This window comes from Miscanthus floridulus, chromosome 7, assembly GCF_019320115.1.
Source record: "Miscanthus floridulus cultivar M001 chromosome 7, ASM1932011v1, whole genome shotgun sequence".
NCBI lineage: Eukaryota > Viridiplantae > Streptophyta > Magnoliopsida > Poales > Poaceae > Miscanthus > Miscanthus floridulus.
The window spans coordinates 24,400,303-24,410,378 of NC_089586.1; the positions used below are offsets into that span (position 1 = coordinate 24,400,303).

A 10,076-nucleotide genomic window follows, 5' to 3' on the forward strand; every position below is an offset into this window, starting at 1 on the left:
AGGACATGACACCCATGCATATGACCATGTTTGGAGCATGGGATGGAGGGGAAGGAGGCCAGCAAGGGTGTCCAAGTCAAGAAGGAGGCCCAAGGCTAATTCGGTTCGAGTCCCCGAGGTGGAGGCCCAAAGCAACTCAAGTTCGAGTCTGCCTCGGAATCCAGGACCAGTCTGCCTTAAACTAGTCACCCAAGATGCATCCAGACTCCGTTTTCGATGATCCATGTATGGATGGAAAGATAATTTGATAAGGAAGCCAATACAAGTGGTTTCACATCAAAAGCTCTTTGGAATCAATGGGAATCGTCGAAACAAGACAGCATCTAGAATCTGCCAGTGGTTTCCCATGGCTGAGGAAGGGTTCACCCCTATCATGTCCAAAGCCGCAAAGCGGTGGGCAAGAAGAGTTGCTGCCAAAGCAAGGATGATGGCCTCCGATGAGTGCGCTTCCAATGTGCGCAAGGCCACATCCTCCAATGCGGTTGCTCCTGGCTCATCCAAGCCCAAGAGCATGAAGTCCCCTAGTTCCAAGATGGCGCCAAAGTTCCGCCCCGCCACGCTTGGGGAGTGGCCTATCCGTGCCGAAAGGGCATTGCCAATCAAGTCAACGCCACCAATGATGTCCTCTTCATCGACTCCAAAGACAAAACGGGAAATGCCACCTTCAATTACTCATGATAAGTTGGGGGCTGGTTCCTCCAAACCTGCCCCAAGCATACTAGGGGCACCTCCGACAAAGAATGTATCGACAACAGCTTTCCCACCTCCAAATAGGGGGATAGTGCTGCGGGATCAACCTCAACATCCGCAGCCCTGTAGCAAAGAAAGGGTTGTAGCGGTGGGAGAGATGGATCACCCGCATCCTTCCAACAAAGGAAAGGCTGTGGCAACAGAATATAGTATGTCGTCCACTGAAAGTGATTCATCTACAAAAAGCCATCTTCGGGCTGAAGCTCCTGAGTTTATCCCCACGTTGGTCTATAATCCCAGCGATGATCTGCCCAAGCGTGAGCTTTGGTCGCAAGGGATTCACCTCTCCCTCAATGATATAAAGAGGGGACATGTTGATCCTACTGCGACACTCTCTAATCCTATATCATCAGAGGTGGCACTGTCATGGCCTTCTGTACAAGATTCTGTGTCTCCAAAGCGACACCGCCGATGGCAATGCAAAATCCTTCAAGCATGGGCCAACTTCAACATTGCAATTGACTCTATGACTAATGCACAACGTGCTTATGTTTGTGATTCAATTTTGGCTCAACAAAGCAGGGAATATCGTAGGATCCAAAATGCTGTGAGGCAAGCTTTTCAGGCTTCCATTGAAAGGACCATATGCCAGGACCTAAGGAGCTTGTTGCCTGGAGCATCCACATCCTCAAATAATATTGAGGGTGAAATCATGTGACACGCCGAAATTTTGGCCAAACTACCCAAGCATCAAGAGTTCGTAAAAAAGAATTCGAAGCAAGGGAGATATGCAAAGCAGGCTGCTAATGTATGTGCGAGACGTGCCAGCTTAAAGCAAAGGGAGATGGCAATACCAACTGACTCCACGTCTAGTTGGGTACGAGGGAATGCGTCATCAAGCCATGCTGGTGGCTCCCAAGGAGAAATAAAAGTAGGCACTCCAAGAGTGGAAGATACAACAACACTCGCTTACTGGTCTCCTCATAAAAGAGCCTCAAGCAACCGTTTTGAGGTATTCTCTTCAATGCCGGTGAGTGTTGAGGAAGCAGCCTACAACATGAGTGATACTTCTTCCGCTTCTACACACTTCAAAAGAAAGAAGCCTCGCAAACAAATTCTGGTGGGTCATCGTCCGGTGACTCGAAGCTTAACAAGCTCTAGTAATTCAAGAAATAATACGATCTATGTAGGGTCTTATAACCCCCTATTTGATGATCATTCTAACTTTGAAAATGAATTATTGGACACTACAGGCTCGGCTGATCTAAACCCATTAAATGGTGAAGATCCACAAGCCTCAAGCGGGAATGGCTCACCATCTTTGCATAGTGAGAGTGAGCCTAGCAGTGCTGAACAAGTGCTTGCCACAAATCAAGGTCAATCCGTTGAAGAGCAGATGAACCAAATGATGGCTACCTTATAACAGAAAGAAGAAGAGTTGGCCATGCTCCGCGAGCAGGTGGCCAACACCAGAAATCGTACAAATGATGTGAATGCTTCGACCAGTCATAATGGTCCCCATCACCAACCTGAAATCACACTCGAAGCCATACAAAGGATGATTTCGGAAGGCGTAAAGGCTCAATATATGCAAACGCATTATTCCATGCGTCCGGGGTATGTGAAACCATATCCGCCGGAGGTGGACATGGTACCATTTCCGAACAACTATCGCCAACCACAATTTAGTAAATTTAATGGGACCGGATCGCCACATGAACATGTGGCCCATTTCCTTGCTGCATGTCAAGATACAGCCCACAATGGAGCTCACCTCCTCCGTCAATTTGTACAAACATTATCAGGTCCAGCTTTCACATGGTATAGCAAGTTGGCACCTGGCTCCATCCGTACATGGGAACAAATGCAAGACACCTTCCTAGAGTGCTTTTATAGCACTCAAAGGACGGTGGGAATAACTGAGCTGACTCAAACCTTACAAAGGCCAAATGAGAAAGCTGTGGATTTCATCAACAGGTGGAGGAATTTAAGCCTCCACTGCCCACAGCCAATCACCGAACCAGAAGCAGTTCGTATGTGTATGAATAACTTGAGCCCGGACATGACCATTCACCTGCAGGGTGTAAGGCCAATAACTTTCAAAGAGTTGTCCTCAAAGGCCACAGACATAGAGAATCATATGCATCACATGTCTCATCCACCGAGGACATTCAACAAGGCACCATTGGACAAAAATAACCCACGAGATAAGCCCACATCTTCCAAGCCGAAGCAAATGCTGGCCATGGAGGCAACGGTGGGTCCTCAAAAGTTCCAAACTGGGGGCACCGCCACAAGATTACCAAGCAAAGGGGGTGCACTAGCACCTAGAAGGCCAACTCTTTGCGAGCGTCAAAATCAGAAGTACTCTTTCCCTGATGAAGAAGTGGGGGATCTCTTCATGGGCCTACGGGAGTTGAAACTCATCGAGCTCCCCAAACCAAAAAGGCCGGAAGAAGCTTCTAAATTCAATGAGCCAAATTTCTGTCACTTTCATCGCATCTTGGGTCATACGCTCAAAGATTGTTTCATGGTAAAAAACATGATACAAAAGCTCATAGATGAAGGCACCATAGATGCCGATCTACTCAAAAGCATGACAAATGGAAAGAAAATGGCTACATCAAATGTCGCCACTTTTCAAAGTGATCCGGTGAGTTGTGCAACTCCAAAAATGTGCCCAACTTATGATCGATATATGATATCAAAACCTGAGCATGTTAATATGTCTTTCTCAGGGCATCCACAATAGCAAGCTAAGCGCCAGCATGAAGGCAAGGCTTTCCTTCGGTGGATCCACACCCCAAAATGTGGACCATCAGGTTCCCAAAGATCAGGAAAGCATCGACAGCAACTCTCAAGATGATTTGCTCTCCGACGAATGATGAAAAAAGGCGAAGGCCCGCGCTTCTACCAAAATATAAAGAAGCGCGAGGTCAACCCTGTCGAAGAATATGCTGCTTTCCCCATCGGAGTTTTTGAGGATGATGAGGAGTCTCTTCACTTCCCTGAAGAAGAGGCACCCGAAGTTGCTGAAGTTCAGCTTAGATCAGGCCGTCAACTACCTAGGCCATCTCCTCAACAAAGAAATCCCCCAAATGTAACTCCGAATGATGCGACTGACCATACTCCTAATGTGTCGGTCAAGTATGATGTAATCTTGCACTTGAAGAAAATACCAGCTATGCTTTCTGTGTATGATGCCTTGTGTCTCTCTTCTGATTTGTGAAATGCATTTATTGCCGCACTTTCCTTCCCTGAAGATTATAGGGTTGAGGTTTCACAAGAAGAAGTAAAGTTATCCCAAACTCAAAGTATTACATTCAATGATGAGGATCTGTTGTTAGGAAATAAAAAGCATAACAGACCCCTTCTTATGTTCGGCGAAATCGAGGATCTCCCCATTAATCGCATAATGATTGATGGTGGTTCAGCCATAAACTTGTTACCCTTGCGCACTCTTAAAAAGATTGGGTATTCTAAAGGAGACCAATGTCGCTCAAATGTTGTCATTCATGGCTTTAACCAAGCTGGTCAAGAAGCATTGGGTACCATATCTCTGATTCTAAAGTTTGAAAATCTTATGACATATGTATACTTCCATGTGATTGATGCGGCTACCTCATATAATGTTCTTATCGGTCGCCCATGGTTGCATGAAAATGGAGTTGTTTCATCTACTCTCCATCAATGCATCAAGTATAAAGATCCTTCAGGGAGCGTAGTAAGGATTTTTGCTGATAAAAAACCATTCACTATAGCAGAATCCTTTTATGCTGATGCAAAGTTTTATTTTGAGCCTATTGATAAAGTCTCATAACCAAAATCATCATTGCCGTTAGAACAAAATATCCCAAAGATAGAAGATGTCAAGTCTTCATCAAGCCGAAAGATATACCAATACATACCAAGCAATCAAAGGAAGGAAGGTGATCTGATATTTCGTATCATAAGTAAACCCTCTCAAAATAGAGGTATTTCATTTCCAACTCCTTTACCTCCTTTGGTGCAAAATAAAATAAAACAAGCCCAAATTGAAAGGGATAATAAGAGTAAATTGGTTACACAGGTCACTTTGTTAAACAAAGATGATAAAACATTGCCCATCTCTTTATATGACAACAAAGTTCTTTATATTATGCAACAGATGGGCTATGATATTTTTACCGGTCCTTCTTTATTCGATGGCCGGGGGCAGCTCGCACCATTTGAAAAGTTGATGTCCCAGGCTCAGCTCGAAGCCCTGCACCAAGATCAAGCATTAAAAGAAGAGAAATATGGGTTAGGCTATGAAGTTAATATGACATCTGCTGAACCTCTTGATGCTACAGAAGCATCTCCACAAATGGAAGATGGAAATCGACCAACTGTTGATGAGTTGGAAGAAATTAATGTCGGCACGGATGACGATCCCCGGCCAATCTTCATTAGTAAATATCTATCTAAAGAAAGTAAGGAAGAATACCATAAATTCCTTTCTGCAAATAGATATGTCTTTGCTTGGTCTTATGAAGAAATGCCAGGTCTAGACCCAACAGTGGCTGTGCATAAATTGGCTGTTCGAAAAGATGTCCCTCCGGTGAAGCAAGGACAAAGAAGATATCATCCAGAACTTCTCCCATAAATAGAAGCTGAAGTTGATAAACTCATAGCAGCTGGGTTTATCCGAGAGGTGAAATACCCCAAATGGGTGTCTAGTATCGTGCCCACGAAAAAGAAAAATGGGCAGATCCGTGTATGTGTGGATTTTAGAGATTTAAATAAAGCATGTCCAAAAGATGAGTTTCCAATTCCAATCTTTGAAATCCTTATTGATGCCACTATGGGATATGAAATATTCTCCTTCATGGATGGCTTCTCTGGTTACAACCAAATAAAAATGTCACCAGAAGATGAGGAGTTGACAGCATTCCATACACCCAAGGGCATATATTGTTATAAAGTGATGCCCTTCGGATTAAAAAATGCAGGCACCACGTATCAACGTGCAATGACCATTGTCCTTGATGGGTTGTTGTATGAAATCATTGAGTGCTATATAGATGATATCGTTGTAAAATCTAAGCGCGAGAAAGATCATTTAAAACATTTGGAAATGGTGTTTGACCGCCTTAGAAAACATAAATTAAAGATGAATCCTTTGAAGTGCGCCTTCGGAGTATCTTCGGGGAAATTCCATGGTTTCATAGTCACCAAGCGTGGCATTGAAATTGACCCTACTAAAATAAAGACAATTGTCGACATGCCTCGACCAACAAACTTGCATGAATTAAAGAGCCTCCAAGGCCATTTAGCGTACATTAGAAGGTTCATCTCAAACCTGTCCGGGAGGTGCAAACCTTTTTCCCGGCTCATGAAGAAAGGAGTCCCGTTTCAATGGGATCAAGCATGTCAAAATGCATTCGAGGACATAAAAAAATATTTAACAAATCCTCATGTCCTAGGCGCACCAATTAAAGGGCGACCATTAATCCTCTATACGGCAGCCATGCCAACTTCATTAGGCGCTCTTTTGGCACAAACCAATGATGCAAGGAAAGAAGTCTTCCTATATTATTTAAGCCGCACCCTACAGGGGACAGAGTGCAATTACCCGGATATAGAAAAAATATGCCTGGCACTTGTATTTGCAGCACAAAAGCTTTGCCATTACATGCTAGAACATACAATACATCTTGTCTCGAGAGCTGATCCACTCTGACATATCTTAAATAAAATGACATTATCTGGTAGATTGGCTAAGTGGGCAATGTTCCTTTCACAATTTGATATTGTGTTCGTGCCTCAAAAAGCTATTAAAGGTCAAGCTTTGGCTAATTTTCTAGCCGCACATCCCATACCTGATGACTTTCCCATTGATGATGATCTGCCAGATGAGGTAGTCTTCACCACTACAGTGTCTAAGCCTACATGGCAAATGTATTTTGATGGTGCTTGCCGGAAATCAGGAGCAGGCGCAGGGGTCGTGTTTGTCACACCAGACAAAGCAATACTTCCATATTCCTTCACATTAACTTCAGCGGTTTCAAATAATGCTGCTGAATATGAGGCTCTAATTATCGGGCTTGAAATGGCTCACAATATGGGTTTAAACACACTCTCTGTATATGGAGACTCCCAATTAATAATTAACCAATTGTTGGGAACATATGCGGTAAAAAAGCAAGGGCTTTTGCCATATTTTTGGAAGGCAAAAGAACTAATGGCTATGTTTGTTGATCTAAAAATTCAGCATGTTGTGAGAAGCCAAAATGAGAAAGCAGATGCATTGGCAAGCTTAGCTGCCAGCATGTCACTAAATCCATATCAAACCGTGGATGTTCATGTAGAGGAACGAAGAGTCCTCCCCATACTTACTGAGGAAGAGGGCATACCATCTACTTCAGCCATGACTATAGATACATACGAAATTGAGATGGGTGATTGGAGAACACCTTTTCTCGATTATCTTCTTCATGGATATTTGCCCCTAGATTCTAGTGAAAGGTCTAGGATTCAAAAGAGATCACTGAATTATACATGTATAAACGACATTTAGGTTATTATTGGCCTACACTACCAACTGAGACATTTAGGTTATTATTGGCCTACAATGTTTGATGATTCTATGAAATTTGCAAAGAAATGCCATGAATGCCAAATACATGGTAATTTCATACATCAGCCCCATGAACCATTACATCCGACTAATATGTCTTGGCCCTTTGAAATGTGGGGAATGGATGTAGTTGGGCCAATAAATCCCCCGTCTTCTAAGGGACACAAATTCATTCTTGCCGCAACTGATTACTTCTCTAAGTGGGCAGAAGCTGTAGCACTAAAAGAAGTCAAAGCGGAAAATGTTGAAAACTTTATAAGAACGAATCTTATATATCGATTTGGGGTTCCAGCTCGAATGATATCTGATAATGGCACGTCTTTTAAAAATAGACAAATAGAGAAGATGTGTGCTAAATTCAAAATTAAGCATCACTTCTCCACAGGTTATAATCCGGCCGCTAATGGTCAAGCAGAAGCATTCAATAAAGTGCTATGCAAGTTGCTTAAAAAGATGGTCTCACAAAATAAAAGACACTGGCATGAAAAGTTACTCGAATCCTTGTGGGCATATAGGACCACGACTCGGACGCCAACGAAAATGACTCCTTACTCACTTGTGTATGGAGGAGAGGCGGTCCTGCCGCTAGAGGTGCAAATTGCCTCCTTAAGAGTTGCTATCCAAGAAGAACTCAATGAAGATGAATTGGCGAAATTACGCCTAAGGGAACTAGACAACCTTGAAGAAAAACGTCTTTGTGCATTGCAAAACTTGGAGGCATACCAAGCTAGAATGTCTCGAGCTTTTGACAAGCGTGTAAGGAGGAGGTCGTTCAAAGAAGGGGATTTGGTTCTAGCGGTCATTCGGCCCATGAATATTACTCATCGAATGCAAAGCAAATTTGAGCCTAAATGGGAAGGTCCTTATATTGTGAAGGATGTCTACTCTAGATGCCCACCCCTAGTAAATGGAAAATTTCTAAAGCGTTACTACGCATAGGGAAATATGCATATTACGCTCCATTGCTACAAAAGCCTAAACTGTTAGCACAAAAAAATGCTCCTTCATGAGCCTAAACTGTAAAGAAAACATACGCTCCATTGCTACAAGAGCTTAAACTGTTAGCACAAAAAAATGCTCCTTCATGAGCTTAAACTGTAAAGAAAACATATGCTCCATCGCTTTATGAGCTTAAACTGTAGCGTTAAGAAAAAAAATCCTCCATCGCTTTACGAGCTTAAACTGTAGCGTCAAAAAAATGCTCCATCGCTTCACGAGCTTAAACTGTAGCGTCAAGAAAAAAAAAACAATGCTCCATTGCTACAAGAGCCTAAACTGTTAGCACAAAAAAGACGCTCCATTGCTGCAAGAGCCTAAACTGTTAGCACAAAAAAATGCTCCTTCATGAGCCTAAACTGTAAAGAAACACAAATGCTCCATCGCTTCATGAGTTTAAACTGTAGCGTAAAAAAAACCAACGCTCCATTTCTATAAGAGCCTAAACTGTTAGCACAAAAAAACGCTCCATTGCTACAAGAGCCTAAACTGTTAGCACCAAAAAATAAATGCTCCTTCATGAGCCTAAACTGTAAAGAAGACATACACTCCATAGCTTCACGAGCCTAAACTGAAGCTGAAGTAAAAAAAAGATTCATAACGCTCCATTGCTATAAGAGCCTAAACTGTTAGCACAAAAAAAATGCTCCTTCATGAGCCTAAACTGTAAAGAAAACATATGCTCCATTGCTTCATGAGCTTAAACGGTAGCATCAATAATAAAAAAAACAACAACAATGCTTCGCAGCTTTAAGAGCTTAAAGTGAAAGTAGAAAGATGCTCTATTGCGACATGAGCCTAAACTGTTGGTATGAAAATAAACAAATGCCCCCAATGCATCGCGAGTTTAAACTGAATGCAACAAAAAAACCAAATTTCTTAAAATTAAACTATGACCATGGAACGAACATTTAAAATGTTATGTCCTCCAAGAGTTTGATATAAAGATCAATATAACGTGAGACTATACGTCATTGCTTGATAAGTATCATTTATATGCGCAAATCTCTGTGTGAATCAAGTGCCCCAAAATATGTTTCCAAAAAAAAGAAGCGAGATCATAAATAAATAAAAAAAGTTTCGAGCTCCGGATCCGTCAACTTATACGAAGTAGTTTTTGCATCCGGACCTCGAGGGGGCATCTGTTGACACCGATTTTGGCATACCCAAAAATGTGTGAAAACATTTATACCATATTAAATAAAATGGTATAGATGATCAAGTTTTATATGAATATGATATAGGCAAATAAGAAATAATATAACATCGCTAAAGAGGAAAAGAAGAGGGAGCAAAAAGAAAAAGGGGACACACATGTACATATATGCATGAGCGTGTTCACACCTGGAAAGAAAATAAGACTAATATTTATATTTATATATATATATGAGTATATATATATATATATATATGAGGTTGGCGAATCATCCGAAGAGCACATATGAAAATAAAATACTTTGTTGATTGACTAAAATGATCAATCATTTTCAATGTCAAAAGATGATGTGGTGATTATTCAAAAGGACAAAGAAAAAGATAATGACTCATGCAAATGTATATGCACGTACGGAACAAGTCGGACCATGAATACTTTCATACGGCGCTGCAGGAATAAATAAGTATGATCACATGTCCCATAAATACACCCGGCCGTAAATGCAAACACACTTTGCACACGCATGGATTAAAATATGACCATGCAACGTATAGTATAGTGGTGTATGTATACTACCTAGCGTGTAGCGCTACGTATACCGGCCAGGAGATAAACCTCCCCATTTTCCTTTATTAA

The 10,076-nt window shown here is 41.9% G+C and overlaps 1 pseudogene; it reads left to right on the forward strand.

Annotated features, from left to right (window-relative positions):
- The first annotated feature begins 1,534 nt into the window (after positions 1-1,534).
- On the forward strand, positions 1,535-3,575 carry LOC136465221 (uncharacterized; annotated as a pseudogene).
- Positions 3,576-10,076: the final 6,501 nt, after the last annotated feature.